General features: G+C 44.9%; 1 protein-coding gene across 3 annotated transcripts in view; it reads right to left on the reverse strand.

Moving 5' to 3' along the window:
• Nucleotides 1-15,990, reverse strand: part of FAM107B (family with sequence similarity 107 member B) — a 216,755-nt gene that overhangs the window by 82,383 nt on the left and 118,382 nt on the right. The window contains exon 1 of one of the 3 annotated variants that reach the window (XM_019933462.3): nucleotides 3,200-3,358. The exons of 1 other annotated variant lie outside the window; for it this stretch is intronic. The gene's annotated coding sequence lies outside the window, so the exon portion shown is untranslated. Of the gene's footprint in view, nucleotides 1-3,199; nucleotides 3,359-15,990 lie in introns of those variants that run through there. One more of the 3 variants, XM_019933465.3, reaches the window with a different exon arrangement.

Raw genomic sequence — 15,990 nt, forward strand, 5'->3', positions numbered from 1 at the left:
CCGGGGACTTCTAAAAATGCCTAAAATCTAGACCTCACCCAACCAAACATCCTGGCCCCTTTTCTCCAAACATTTGCACAGAGAATTCTGGAGGGAAGGGGCAGATGGGGCATTAAGAATATGAAGTTATATTACTTACCTACTATGTCCCCTCTTTCCATGCCTTAACCACTCCCCCAAAAAAATCTTTAAAAGTCTTTTCCACCTTTACATGTGGCATGAAATAGCTAGTGGGAAGCAGCCGCATAGCACAGGGAGATCAGCTCGGTGCTTTGTGACCACCTAGAGGGGTGGGATAGGGAGGGTGGGAGGGAGGGAGATGCAAGAGGGAGGAGATATGGGAACATATGTATATGTATAACTGATTCACTTTGTTATAAAGCAGAAACTAACACACCATTGTAAAGCAATTATACTCAAATAAAGATGTTAAAAAAAAAAAGTAATAGGAAGGAAGCGAGAGAGGGAGGGAGGGAGGGAGGGTGGACAGCATCCATCCTACCACTTACAGTTCAGGACCCGGATCTCTCAGAGCACTTCTCTCAAGCACAAACCAAGTCTGCTTCTAAACATCCCATGAATGGAATCTCCAGGCAACAGGGACAGGTGTCTGGCCATCACAAAGAGCCACAGGAGTCTGTAACCCTGGACCACTCCCAAACTTTTCTCTCCACCCTGCGAGGCAGCAGAACTTTTAAGAGCAAAACAGCTCAACTCTAACCTCACGTCCAGCTTGGCTGTGCTGCTCAGACTGTTCAAGGTCATAGCAGGGTTGAAAAATGAGATTGGGAGATTCTGATGGCCCCTATTTTAGTTTCTTTTGACTTATGCTTGGAGAGAGGTGCCATTATTACAGCAGATTACACACTTTACACACTCACAGGTCACTGCCGTTGACCCTCCATATCCACAGGGTATTGGTTCCAGGACCCCCGAGGATACCTAAATCCGCAGATGCTCAAGTCCCTGATATAAAATGGTGCAGTAAAATGAATACAGTCGGCCCTCTGTGTCCGTGGGTTTGGCACCTGCAGATTCGATCCTTGGTTGTTTGAATGTGGGGATGTGAAACTTGGGGATACGGAGGGCTGACTGTACTGCACTATAACCCGTCCAAGCACACTCACAGATTAAGGAGCCCCACGTTAGAAACAGGAACAAAGATTGCACCTGACAGTACATAACCACAACTTCCTCCTTGTAAATTCTTCTGATTTCAAAAAGTATTGCATCATCCTAGTGATCAATCTAGTACTTCTAACAGTTGTCTCCAAAACCTCTTTTTAACTTTGCATATTGGAGAAATTATATGTCGGAACATTTTACAAGTGGAAAATAAAAGTATGTAATGACAAAAGCATTCAGTGGCTAAATCTGGGGTGGAACAATGTGTTTTTTGTTTTTGTTTTTTCACAGAACACAGGCACGTGGCGCAAGGTCTGTTAGAAGCAAGCAAGTCACCAGCTACAAAACCATGGCTATTCCTTGTTCTACAAAGAGTTCCTTTCCATCACATATTTCTCATGGATCTCAGAACACAATTTTATTTTTTTGAATATGTTAAAAGCCAAAAGGTTTACTTTTATTAAAAAAGAAGCCAATCTGAAACTACTCCTGAAATCCAAAGAATATAGTACATTAAACGCTTCTATCTGTCCGTCCTTCCCTATTAAGTGGAACTTGCATTGTTTTTTCTTTCTTCCCTCCCTCTTCTGTATAGGTGGTTATCTGCAAGGCTATGAGGAAATACACTTCAAACGACTTGTTGGCAAAACACTGCTGTAGACTACGGTTATTAGAGATTATGTTTTAGACTGATAAGAGTGGTAAAGATTAATAATCAGTAACTCCCTGATTTATTCATTCACACACATGCATTTCCACACCATGGCTGCCAAGCCATAAATGAAGCAAAGATGCTTTTATCCTCCGGGTATGTTTGGGTGGTTTGGTACATGAGTGACTTTTTTTTCCCCTCTATTTCTTTTCAATTTTTTAATAAATATATATAATTTTATACTTAAAAGTTTTAAACTGGAAAAGACTAGCACTAAGAAATCTTCTCTAGACAGGCCCTCCAGATACTATTTCAACTTAAAGCAACTTGGACAGCTAAAATCTCCAAAGTGATGGAGAGAGCACATGGCCGGCGGAGAAACTAAGTACCTGTTAGCAAGAAATCCTCAAGTTAAAAATATAAAGTCTAACAGGCCGCATTCCGGTTTTCTGTATTTATGTTGAATATCAAACTCATTTTCATTAAATAACTTTGCTCTACTGTCATTAAGTCAAGTCTTTTCAAGGAAGGAAAGGTATGCTATCTTGCTGCAGAGAAAAAGATACCGCATTTATCCTCTGCGGGATTCCGCTTCGCATTTCAGAGGGACTGTTACCATCCCCTACACAGCAAGTCAAAACTTGGCCAGACGCATCCACGCCATCCCCGAGGGACCTGAAGATGCTTGAGGAGAAGTTAAGAGAACCAAAATTTTAGGACTCCTTGGGGGCAGACGCCACCCAACATACTGGGTTCACTGGAGTAGCGGGAGCGGAGAAGAGGCAAAAATAGAAAAGTTACTTGCAGACTGTTTGGAAACAGTGCCCCGGTCACCTTTAAACCAGCGGCGCAAAGCCCCCACGGCCCCTCCTCTGTTTGCCCAGGAGGAGGAGGCTCCGCGGCGGCCGGGGCTGCAGGGGGCGAGCCGGGCGCCCAGGGCTCGGCATCTGGCCGCGCGTGGCGCACCCGGTGGGCAGCGCATCCCCGCTCCAGGCAGGGTCTCTCCATTTTCAGGGCCGAGGAAGCAACAATAAGCCGAGCGGAGCGGCCGCTCAGGCTCGCCTCCCTCGCGGCGCCCACCCCCCCATCCCCTGCACTCCCGAGCCTCGGGTACCCCCGCGCGCGACTCCTGCCACGCCCCGACCCCGCACCCCGGGCTCGTCCCCGGCACGGCGCGGGGTGGCCCGGGCTCCCCTCACGCCCACCGCCCGGCGCGCCGTCCTCCAGCGCACGCAGGGACCCCCGCCCAGCGCCGGCCACGGGGAGGGGAAGCCCGGCGGCCCTTCCCGCCCGGGGTACCCTCGCGTCAGGGGTCGGAGCCGGGCGGCCGACCGGCCGGCCGCGCAGTGGCCCCGGCGGGCACCCCGCCTCCCCCGCGCTCCCAGTCTTTGTGTGCAAAGTAAGTGCGGTAGGCGAACCCACCTCGGCGCGCGCACAAAGGCGCGCGGCTCCCTCCGCGGCGCTCGCTCCGGGCGGCCGCGGCGGCGCCCAGCGGCCCGGCGGCTCAGGGCGGCCGGGAGGCGCCGCGGGCGGCGGCTCCGACTGCGGCTCCGACGGCAGCGGCGGCACGACCAGTCCGGCGCAGAGAAGCTCTTTCACACCCCGCGGCCCCGCGCGTCCGAATTAAGCGGGGAGGCTGGGCGGAGCTAGGCTGCTGAGGCCACGCCCCGGACACGCCCCGTCGCGCTGGCTGCAGCTCGGCGCTCCGGACCGCGGCCCGCGGGGACTGCGCCGGGAAAAAGTCTGTCAGTTTGATTCCTGGAGGTTTTCGTTCTGTGGTTTTAGTTTGGTTGGCTTCGGAATCTCTCAAAGCAGAGGGAATATTGGAAGAAAAAAACTGAGTGTCACCGGATGAGAGAGAGAGAAATGGGAAATTAAAGGTGACAGGCGCCCGTTTGCGAGGCCCACAATCAAAGATCTCTCTCTGTGTCTGTCTGTCTGTCTGTCTGTCTCTCTCTCTCTCTCTCTCTCACACACACACACACACACACACACACACACACACACACACACGACCGCAAGTATTCGGGACTGGTTGGTTGGTGGGTGTCTGGCCTCCATCGCCACTCCACTCCTGTGACATTCAGAGAGACTGTCCCCATTGAAATTCTGCCAACACGTCACCGAAGAAAACTCAGAGGGACACGGAATCAGATGTACTGTCCAGCCAGAGCCTGAAACCCAGTGATCTGGGAATTTGCTCAGACTCCTCCCCCTCGCCCTCGCTCTTCAAAGGGTAATTGGAGATTTAAACTTATGCGAAGGGGGTTTCCTGGTGGCGCAGTGGTTGAGAGTCCGCCTGCCGATGCGGGGAACGCGGGTTCGTGCCCCGGTCCGCGAAGACCCTACATGCCGCGGAGCACATGGACCCTTGGGCCATGGCCGCTGAGCCTGCGCGTTCGGAGCTTGTGCTCCGCGACGGGAGAGGCCGCAACAGTGAGAGGCCCGCGTACCGCGCAAAAAAAAAAAAACTTATGCGAAGGAGAAAAGGGTTTGTTTTTTTCCCTCTCGGATTTTCGTTTTTCTCAGCTCCCTTACAGCAAATCGCTTCTCTGCCCAACCCCGAGACTCTTAGATTACAATCTACGTGAATCACAGCAGGTAAAAAAATGGGAGATATGTTTCAGAGTAACAAACAATAAAGACAGCAGGTAATGGATTTTAGAGCAAAAGCTTTTGAATTTTCTTGGCAACAGATGAATAAGGGCTTATTTACTGGGAAGCTTTTCTGACTGAAACAGCTTGGGTCACAATCACACAGAAAAGTCATATCAATTATGGATTTTGGTAAACCAATTACTTACTCCAAAAATGTTGGAAAGTCACAGTACTTCAAGAGCCTGGTCATCCCTAGGCCTTGAAGCCCACTGAGGGGTGGGGTCACCTGCCAGAGGATTTAGAGAGATGGGCTCCTTCCCAGCCCAAGAAATTGACCTGTGTGAACTTTATCCACGGTGTTTCCCACAAGTCTTACTTCCCTCCCATTCTTGGGTTATGCTGGTTCTGTTCTTCACAATGGATACACCAGTCACTAAACCAGAACCTGGGATCCAGCCTAGATTTTGCCCTCACTCCCCACAGGGGAGACAATTCCAAGTCCTGCACGTTCTGTGTGACGGCTTGATAGCCCTTCCAGTCCCCATCCCACTGGCTCTGCCCCAGCTGGCCTTTGGGGTCTGTCAACACACTGTGGCGGTAGCCCCCCAGCTGTCCCCAGACCCCAATCTCACATATGCTTTTCCTCCAGACTGCTTCCCCAGTGAACATTCCACTTGCACATCTGCTCTCAAAACCCTTTAAGGGATGCCCAATCCCTACCACATGGCCAAGTTCAAGCTCCTTCGTACGGTACCCCGTAGCACAGCGTACCTCTTGATATCACCTTGATGACTTCCCTAGGCTCTTGCTGTATCCCCCAAACAAACACCCATGGTGCCACTCAGCCAGAGTGTTGTATTTGCTAAACGGCCCTGTTTTGTGACTATGAGGACTGGATGAAAGAATCTGTCACCTGTTAGGCTTTTCTATGCCTCCCCTCTACCCAGCACACCTTCATACCCCCCCTACCCCCAAGAGCTTCTCTCCTGTCTGAGATCCAAGTTGCTCTGAGAAGACTTGCTGACCTGCTCAAACTGAATGGACCTTTTCTGCCCTTCCCATACCTAGCACGGCCTTATAACTAGTGCACTGTATTATAAATATGTGCTCTTGGGGCTTCCCTGGTGGCGCAGTGGTTGAGAGTCCGCCTGCCAATGCAAGGGACACGGGTTCGTGCCCCAGTCCAGGAGGATCCCACGGGCCGCGGAGCGGCTGGGACCGTGAGCCATGGCCACTGAGCCTGCGCGTCCGGAGCCTGTGCTCCGCAACGGGAGAAGCCACAACAGTGAGAGGCCCACATACCGCAAAAAAAAAAAAAAAAAAAAAAAAAGTGCTCTCCTTGAGCAGAGTTTATACTTGATAGATACACATATCTTTACATCCTCCTGCCTAACCCAGTATCTGGCAAATAAGAAATGTTAGGGACTGAATTGTGTCTTCCCCAAATTCATGTGTTGAAACCCTAACCCCCAATGTGACTGTATTTGGAGATGGGGCCTTTAGGGAGGTGATTAAGGTTAAATGAGGTCATGAGGTTGGGGACCTAATCCAGTAGGACTGGTGACCTCATAAGAAGAGGAAGAGATACCAGAGATCTGTCTCTCTGTGTACACAAGGAGGCCATGTGAAGACACAGCTGGAAGGTAGTCATCTGCAAGCCAGGAAGAGGCCTCACCAGAAACCAACACTGCTGACACCTTGATCTTGGACTTCCATCCTCCAAAACTGTGAGAAGATAAATGACTGTTGTTTAAGCCACTGTTATGGCAGCTCAGCAGACTAATACAAGAAGCATGCATTAGATTCTAGACTCTTAACACTAGAAAAGCATGGACCCACTAGTGAGCCTATAATGTACCCCCCCTCAAAGCAGCCTGGACAAACTACTATGATGCCAGGGCAGTGGACAGAGTGTCTAGACGTGATAAGTGACCACACAGCCTTTTCCCTGCCCTGGTGAGAAACAGCTTATTCCATAGACTGAGGTATTAATGCCCAAGGATCTCAGCCTTGGCCTTACCTTTGTATCAGGAACCATTATTTCTTTTAAACCAAAAACAAAAAAGTACGTCAAATATTTACTTTGAACGTCTTGAATCAAAGCTTTATTAAAAGACAGGATGCCAACACCCATTCATTAAGTCTACTGTTTGGGGCCCGTATTTCACATTCCTGAGAATCTTAGGGGGATTTTAATCCAGGCAGGATCAAGTATCCAATTTGGCTTGGGGCCCCTGGAGTCACTGTGGGCGGACTCTGGAAATAAGAACTTAAAGAGTATGGACCAGAGTGATATTTATACTTGTATCCACAGCCTCTATCAACAGTGCCTGGACCACAGTAGAGGCATGATAGATGTTTGTCCAATAAATAAGCCTGGATTTTCAGGGCACAGCTAGACCTCCCAGGAGTATGTCAGGTGACACCTAACTCTCAGCCTGAATCTGATATCCTGTAGATTCCATATTCTGGATGTGGACAGAATCCCAGGAAGGTCAGGTGAGCCCGTGGTACCTCCTTGGGTTTCTACTATTGGGCTGACACACTTCACCAGGTATATAGAGGCCCTTTGCTCACTTTCCCCACATACAAAACAAAGAAAATTCTCCCCTGAGTGGCTTTTGAGTCCTTTAACCAATCACTGGTGTTAGATTCTCTAATCGTACTTTACGGCAAAACATACATAATAATTTTCCACCTTATAACACTCACCCGCAAGACCACCCATATACTCAACTTTAACCTCATCCTCTTGCTTTGACATAGGGGGTCTTTTAAATTCATTCCTAAGGAAAAGTGAGGAAAGCAGAGATGAACATGTGGGGACATAAAGTGGAACAAAGCAAATCAACTTGGAATGAGATATGTTGTCCTTTATCTCCCACTTGGTCATTTTCCTTATACACAATCTTGAAAGAGTTGCTTTATGCCCGAACCATCATCCTGCAGAACTCCAAACGGATGAGAAAGGCTTAACATTGCCCTAGAGGAGGGAAATTTATTTTTATATGTATACTGTTCTGTATCTTAAATTTTGCACTGTGTCCGTGACCATTTGAATAATCCGTTCAAAAAGACCATTTGAATAATCCGTTCAAAACGAAATAAAATCTTAATTTTCAATTCATATTTTTAAAGTCATGTTCTTTAATATCTGTATCAGCTATCTATTAATGCCTAACACATCACATCAAAACATAGTGGCTTAACATAAGAATGAATGATTTGCTCACAGTGCTGTGGGTTGGCAATTTGAATGAGGCTCAGCTGGGATACCTTGATTTTGCTCTGCTTTCTGTTCTGTTTGGCTCTACCATGCGTTTGGCTGTCACTGGGAGGTTGGCTAGGGAACAGCTTGTCCTGAGTGGCCTCAAAGTCCAGATGTTGACAGGAGCTGTCTGCTTGGGTCCCTCAGGTACAGGCTCACGGTGACTTCCTCCCGGGGCAGCTGGTCCAAGAGGGTGAAAGAGGAAGCCATCAGGCCTCTCAAGGTCTAACCTCTGCTACATTCTGTCATTCGAAAATATCACAGACCTAGCCCATATCCAAGGTTTGGGGGCTCCACCCCTTGATGGCAAAGCGGTGGTCATATTTCAAAGGGACCTGAGTGCAAGGATGCTATGTACGATTGGAGGAGTTGTTGTAGCCATGTTTGCAAATAATCTTCCCCTGCATCAGAGTTAAGGAACTCCAGCATGGAGGGTAGCTGTGACAGGTGATAGCAGTCGTCTCAGGGAAATCCTGATTATAAACCAGCCAAAACCCTTTGCAATTAAACATAAAACCCACAACAGATTCAATAAATTGCTACTGGTCTCACGTCCTGAACTGAGAGATTAAAGTATGTATGTGATTTCTGCTTTTTTGCTTCTGGTTTCATATAAGAATGAGAGGCGGGGAGGAAAGGACAAAGGCTTTAGGACGCTAAAGAAGCTAAGGTTGACCAGGTTCTAAATCAGTGTATTAGTTATCTGTTGCTGCATAACTAATTACCACAGAATTAGCCCACATGTATTAGCTCATCACAGCTTTAGTCAGGCACGGCCTGGATGGATTCTCGACCCAAGGTCCCACAAAGCAGAAATCAAGATGTTGGCAGGACTCATGGCTCACTTCATCTGGAGCTCAAGGTCCTGTTGGCAGAATTCAGTTCCTTGTGGTTGTAGGACTGAGGTTCCCATCTTCCTTTGGCTGAACTGGGAGGCACTCTCAGCTCTTAAAAGCTGCCCACATACCTTACTAAGGAGGCCTTTTCCATCATCTAGTGAGCAAGCACCCAGCAAATCCTTTGGTGCTTCTAATCTCTGCCCCCCTTCATCTCCACCCACATCCATCTCTGCCTCTAGACTCAGGTTTACAGTGCTCATGTGATTAGGTCAGGCCCACCCAGATCATCTCCCAATCTTAAGGTCAACTGATTTGAGACCTTCCTTTGAGTTGCAAAATCCCTTCCCAGCAGTACCTAGATTGGTGTATAACTGAGTGACTGGGAGAAGGTAGGTGTATACCAGAGGACAGAATTCTGCCCATACAATCCAGAATATAAATAGATGGACTGATAGGCAGATGGACAGATGTTCTTTAGTATAAAACTTACAGATGTGAGGGCGGGCAGAAGATGGAGGCCTTGGGGAGGTATCACATACAAGCTCCTCAGCTACTTAGGTAAACCAGAAGAAGCCAGGCCTAAGAAGGAATTCCAGTTAGGTTAATAAGCTAGCTCCCACACAGCTCAAGGGGTCGTAAGTCTTCATTAAACTGTGATGACCTGACTACGGAAAAACTAGGAAAAGAAAACAAAGTTAAGAATACGGCACACTAATTTTATCACTTAAACAGCATAATAATATGCATATAAGTGTTTCCTTGATTTTGCTTAACTGCTTTGCACCATTGTTGCATCACACTAATGCAATATTTTATAACCATGAAGATAATGCTTTTCAATGAAGAGACTTATAGAACTCATTTGTGGAAGTGTTTTGTGAAAAGATGTATGGCTTGCCAAGCAAATACAGCGTATATGTACCTTTTAAAATTAGTAGTACTTAGAAAGGATCAAAATGACAGACTCAAATCAAAAAGCATGTGCTATAAGCAAGATCATGAGCTGTTATTTTAAAATAGCCTCTTTGCATGAGCATTTGTGAGCGCAGGAATGGAATCACTTAAATATGCTAATGGTACCACTAAGAAAAATGAACACTCTCCCCTTTAATAGTTAGTTATCTGCTACAAAGCATTTGGCAAACTCCACAACAGAGCCGTGCTTCATAGTGTAACTGAACACTATACCATTTCTAGACAGTTTAAAATTCAGGAGAGTTGTCATTTCAAAACCTTTAATATATGTGCTGCCTCAAATGTTTGATTTCCTTTTTCACAAAACACTTGCTCTTTGTTATTCATAATTTTAAAATCAAAGGGACTCTATAATATAATGGTGATTAATATCTGCAACTAAATATCGCCTAAGAGTCAAAAGAAACAGCTGTTAGTCACATAAACAACTAGGGCATGATGCAAAGATCTGAGTTTTACGTCTTTTTCTTTACATAAATCCAAAACCAGAAAAAGAGGATTTCCTGACTGTCTTCCTGTACATTAAAACTAAAATCTCTAAAAGCAAAGGGAGGGGAAAAAACACTCAGACGCTCATCCTGTCAAAAATATTAAGATGTGTTAATAGTAAATATTAATGAGTAAACAATCTCTGCACGTAAGCATAATAAAGATAATTCCTATATGCTTCCTGATTCGAATAACTAGCACAGAAAACAAGTGGCCAATTCACTGAGAACACTCTACATTTTGCTTCAACTTCTTTTTCTTCTTGCTCTACATTCCAGATACATTTCTATTAGCAGGAAGTATCCCTTAAAATGCTTGAATTGGTAATAACTAGTTGAATGCCATTTATATATACTTACCTGCCTTTTAAGCAATGCAATAAAGTAAGTCCATGGAATTATAGAAAAAAGACTAGGCTAGGGCAGAAGGGATCTAAATCTTGGCTTTGCTACCAACTAGCTTTGTGACTTTGGACAAGATATTTAACTCACTGCAGGCTATTTCCTCTGGACTTAGTGGTTAATGATTTTATTGCAACATAAATCTAGATAAATGCATGTTCCATGTAAAAATTACAGCACTATTACGCACACACACACACACACACACACACACACACACATATATACATGTATATAGAGAGAGGTGTGTGTATACATATATGCTATATCTAAAAATTACAGCATTAATGGTTTTTCTGCTGCTGTCCCATCTTGGCTGCAAAGGGAGGACTGCTCAGTCCACTCTGGCCTTGCACCTAAAGTCCAAAATGCAGTTAATGTTAAATCTTGCCAGAGAAAGCTTGCTTATTAACTCTGCCTAGAGAATTGCCATACGTTTGAAGTGCTAATGATTCCTGTGCTTTAAAAGATGCTCTTCGAGCAATAACATTCCTTTATGTGTTCCACCAAATGCTACCTAATATTAACTGTAGCTGGATAATGTTAAATTAATAAGGAGTTAAACTTGATAAGGAAAGAGAGAAAGAATGACTGACAAAAGGGCAGAGTCCTTCGGAGGTAGCTGAAGGCTCGTTTCTGGAGATGGTTGGTAATCCTCCCCAGGTGTTTCTCAGTCACCGAAACAACCTGCCTTGGTTCTTATTCCAGCTTGACCTGACGACTGCCCTTCTGCAAGTCAACAGCTGAGACACATTGCAAGAAACTGTACTTTGACATGCACCTGCTTTTCCCAGATCGTTCCTCTCAACAACTGCTTAAGCCATCTGCTCTCATCTACATGAGTGCCTAAACAACTACTTAAAAGGATAAATGAGAGAAATACAAAGGTAGAATGAAACTTTTTCTTTAAAAGATCAATAAAATGGACAAAACTTTGTCCAAAATGTTGAGAGACAGAAAGAGAGACAAAGTCAAAATAATATTAGGAATGAAAATGGAGGCATAACTATTGATACTCGAAGATACTCAAAAGAGTATACAGAAACACTAGGGACAGCTTTATCTGAAAATTTAAGTGAAATGGAAAAATTCCCAGAAAAATTCAACTTGCCACAACCAACTCAGAATGAAATAGGAAACTGGGAGAGTCCCACATGCTACTGATGAATGGGATCAGCAATTAAGATTTTCTCACAGAATAGGAGGAGCCCAGTACTATGGAAACTGATTTTCAGAATGATTAATGATATTCATGGCTTAGAGATATGCTTAATCTTTCTGAGAGACAGTTTATCAATGTGACCAATTAAAAGCAGAACTTCCCTTTTTACTCACAACTTCCCTACTCACCACCCCCCCCCTTATCAAGAGGACCCCTGACACTATCAGTCCTACCACTTTAGGTAATCTTCATTTCCTCTCGGGCCCTACGTCCACTTGGGTCACAAAACCAATCCATTGCTTTCACTATATTCCTCTCATATCCACACGTTCCTCTCCATCTCTAGCAAATTCTGCCTGGACCACAGATACTTAATCCTCATTGAATGGACATCTATGGACTACTCTCCTCCCATATGCCCCACATAGCAAACACTATTGCCCAAGCCATAGCACCAGCAGGCCCCACCCAATATAACAAGTCATGTAAGCCTTCCTCCCTCAGACCCAGGCCTCTGGTTTTTCCTTGATTAAAATTCAAATTTACTTCTTTCTTTAGGAAATTGTTTTCTTAAAAATAGAACTACCGTATGATCCAGCAATCCCTCTTCTGGGTGTACACACAAAGGAAATGAAATCAGTACTTTGAAGAGATACAATATCTGCACACCCGTGTTCACTGCAGAATTATTCACAGTTGCCAAGATCGTGTATTAAGAAAACAGCCTAAATGTCTGTCCATGAGTAAAGAAATTGTGATGTGTATATACAATGGAATATTACTCAGCCTTAAAAAGAAAAAGAGGGACTTCCCTGGCAGTCCAGTGGTTAAGACTCCACGCTCCCACTGCTGGGGGCACGGGTTACATCTCTGGTCGGGGAACTAAGATCCCACATGCCGCGTATCGTGGCTAAAAAAACCCCCAAACAAAACCTGCCATTTGCAACAATGTGGTTGACCCTGGAGGACATTATGAAAATATGGGGCTTCCCTGGTGGTGCAGTGGTTGAGAGTCCGCCTGCCGATGCAGGGGACACGGGTTCGTGCCCCGGTCCGGGAAGATCCCACATGCCGCGGTGCGGCTGGGCCCGTGAGCCATGGCCGCTGAGCCTGCGTGTCCGGAGCCTGTGCTCCGCAACGGGAGAGGCCACAACAGTGAGAGGCCCGCGTACCGAAAAAAAAAAAAAAAAAAAAAAAAAATGAAATAAGTCAGACACAGAAAGAACAGAACTGCATGATCGCACTTATATGTGGAATCTAAAAGAGTCAAATACACAGAAGCAGAGAACAGAATGGCCATTACTAGCGGCAAGAAGGCAGGGGAAATGGAGAAATGCTGGTCAAAGGGTATTAAGTTGCAGTTATGTAGGAAGAATAAGCCTAGAGGTATAATATACAGCATGGTGACTATAGTTAATAATATTGTATTGTGTACTGGAAATTTCCTAAGAGAATAGATTTCAAGTGCTCTCATCACACACACACACACACACACACACACACACACACACAGACAAAATGGTAACTATGTGAGATTATGTTAATTAGCTTGACTGTAGTAATCATTTCACTATGTATGTGTGTATCAAATCAGCATGTTACATACTGTAAATATATACAGTTTTTATTTTTCAAATGGCTTTCTTTTCCCTCAAACAGTTGTCATAAGGAGCCAACGTTAATGAATTCAGCTGAGCTGAAAATTAAGAAAATATATAGAGGCAGGGGAAGTTTACTTTTATAGAAGAATGCATTTTCTCATGAATTATAGTTACTGATCAGAGTTATTACTTTAAAAGAAGAACTGTACACATCTTCAGAAATAGTATTTAGCTTCTCATAGTTTTAGAAAGACCTGGGTCTTAAATATTATTGGTTATGAACAGCTCTCAAAACATATGTCTAGACAACTTTTTCCTAATTAGCTATATTCTTTGTATGATTAGGATGAAAATAAGTAAGCCAAGTCCTGAACAACTCTGAATATTTCTTCTTTCATGAAATTTTTCTGATCTATTGTACTACTTTGGATAATAAATTTAATTCAATTCCTGACTTTTCTTATCTTCTCAAAATAGAACTGAATTACCAAATAAAACTTTTTTTTTTTGTAATCTACAAAGTGACATGTGGATTTAGCATTAATATGTTCTTTTATTGTCATTTATTTTTGAGCAAGTTGTAACTCCCAACAATGGGAAAAAATCAAATTTTTTCACATTATGGAAGTTATAAAATAATATAATAAAAAATGCCTGGAGAACAGTTCCATGCCCTGTGTAAGACAAAGAAGGCTTGCTTTGCCTACCAGCGGACCGAATATTACAGAGATCAGGTCCCCAGACCAAATGATGGGAGTCTGTGTCCTATATCCCCTGCTTAGCAGCTGAGTAACCTTGGCCAAATTATTCATCTTCTCTAAGGCTCAGTTTTTCCCATCAGTAAAATGGGGATTTATTCACTTAAAAATATTTCTCAAGTACGGTCTTTGTTCCAGGCTCTGTTCTATTCTAGTTCCTGAGAATACAACAGTGAACACAACAGAGAAAAATCCCTGCCTTTATCCGATGCATACTCTAGACCAAGGAGTCAAACAGGAAAGAGAAGAGAAGAGAAGAACAATAGAAAGGCATATAGAAAGGCAAATGATAGCATTTGTTACGGCTATGCTATAGAAAAAAAGTTAAGCTGGATAGATAACTAATAAGGACCTACAGTATAGCACAGGGAACTCTACTCATTACTCTGTAATGACCTATATGGGAAAAGAATCTAAAAAGGAGTGGATATATGTATATGTATAACAGATTCACTTTGCTATACACCTGAAACTAACAGAACATTGTAAATCCACTATACCCCAATAAAAATAAAAAATAAATAAAATAAAATAAATTAAGCTGGGAAGGAGATAGAAAGTGGTGGTGGCAATGTGCAATTTTAAATAGGGTGGCAAGAGAAGGTTTCTCCGAGAAAGTGGCATTTCAGCAAACACCTGAAGGCTATGAAGGTGTTCCTTGTGCAGGCAAAGTTTTGTAGGTAGCTGGAAGAACAGTGCAGAGGCCATGAGGCTGACACACACGGTAAATTCAAGGAACAGTAGGAAGGTGGCAAAGCCGAAGGGCAGGGTCCATGAGAGATGATGAATAATGAGGTCAGAGCATGGAAGGCCCTGTCAGCTGCTGAAGGGCATCTGGCTTTCACTCTGAATGCGCTGGGAAGCCACGGCAGGGTTTTGAGCAGAGGAGAGACCTGTTTGATGTACATTTTCAAGGGATCACCCAGTTGCCGGGGTGAAGATAGACTCAGGGGACCAAAGGTGGAAGCAGAAAGAACAACTTGGAAGGCTGTGCATTCATCTGGGAGAGAGAATGTGGTGGTTGGAATCAGAGCGATGAGAAACGGTCACATAATGGTATTGTGAAGGTAGAACCAGCTGGATTTGCTGATGGATTATGAGACGGTGAATGGGAGGGAGGAAAGAAAGAGTCAAGGGTGACTCCAAAGTTTGGGGCCTGAGGACTTGGGAAGGATGGCGTTTCCTTTTTCTGAGAAGGGGGAGCCTATGAGAGGAACCGCCCTAGGTGAGAATATCAGAAGTTCAGCTTTGGGTACATTGAGTCTGAGACGCCCTCAGTGATCCAAGTGAAAAGATCAAGTAAGTAGAGCTGACCCTGGAACCACATGGGTTTGGACTGCACAGGCCCACTTATACCGGGATTTTTTCCCTAAATGCACACTACATAGTCTTGGCTGGCTGAATCCGCCCATGAGGAGCTGCGGATATGGAGGGCCGACTGCCAATTATCCTCGGATTTTCGACTCCAAGAAGGGTCTGTGCCCCTAAAACCCGCGTTGTGCAAGGGTCATCTGGATATGGGTTTAGAATTAAGAGGAGAGGTCCAGGCTGTGGCTATACATTTAGGAGTCATCTGCGGGTGTATGACACTGAAAGCCAGAAGACTGCATATATCACCAAGAAAATGACTTAGGTCTGCACCCTGGACCACCTGGCATTTAAAGATCAGGGAGGTAATTGGAAAGTAGTAAACGAGACTGAGAATGCACAGCCAGTGACAGGGAATGAAAACCAAGAGATTAGCGTTCTGGAGGCCAGCCGAGACCAATGTTTCAAGAAGGCTAGAGTGGTCAGCTATCTCAAACACTGCTGGAGCCCAGCAAGACGGGGGTTGAGAACTGACCACTGGATTTACACACTCCATGTCACTGGTGGAGCAACAGGCGTGGAGACCTGGATGGGGCAGCTCAAGAAAGAATGGGAGGCAATATTCACTGCAGCGCTATTTACAGTAGCCAAGTCATGGAAGCGACCTAAGTGTCCATCGACAGAGGAATGGATAAAGAAGATGTGGCACATATATGCAATGGAATATGACTCAGCCCTAAAAAAGAAGGAAATTTTGCCATTTGCAGCAACATGGATGGACCTAGAGATTCTCATACTAAGTGAAGTAAGCCAG

The sequence above is a fragment of the Tursiops truncatus genome, chromosome 2 (genome assembly GCF_011762595.2).
Source record: "Tursiops truncatus isolate mTurTru1 chromosome 2, mTurTru1.mat.Y, whole genome shotgun sequence".
Taxonomy (NCBI): domain Eukaryota; kingdom Metazoa; phylum Chordata; class Mammalia; order Artiodactyla; family Delphinidae; genus Tursiops; species Tursiops truncatus.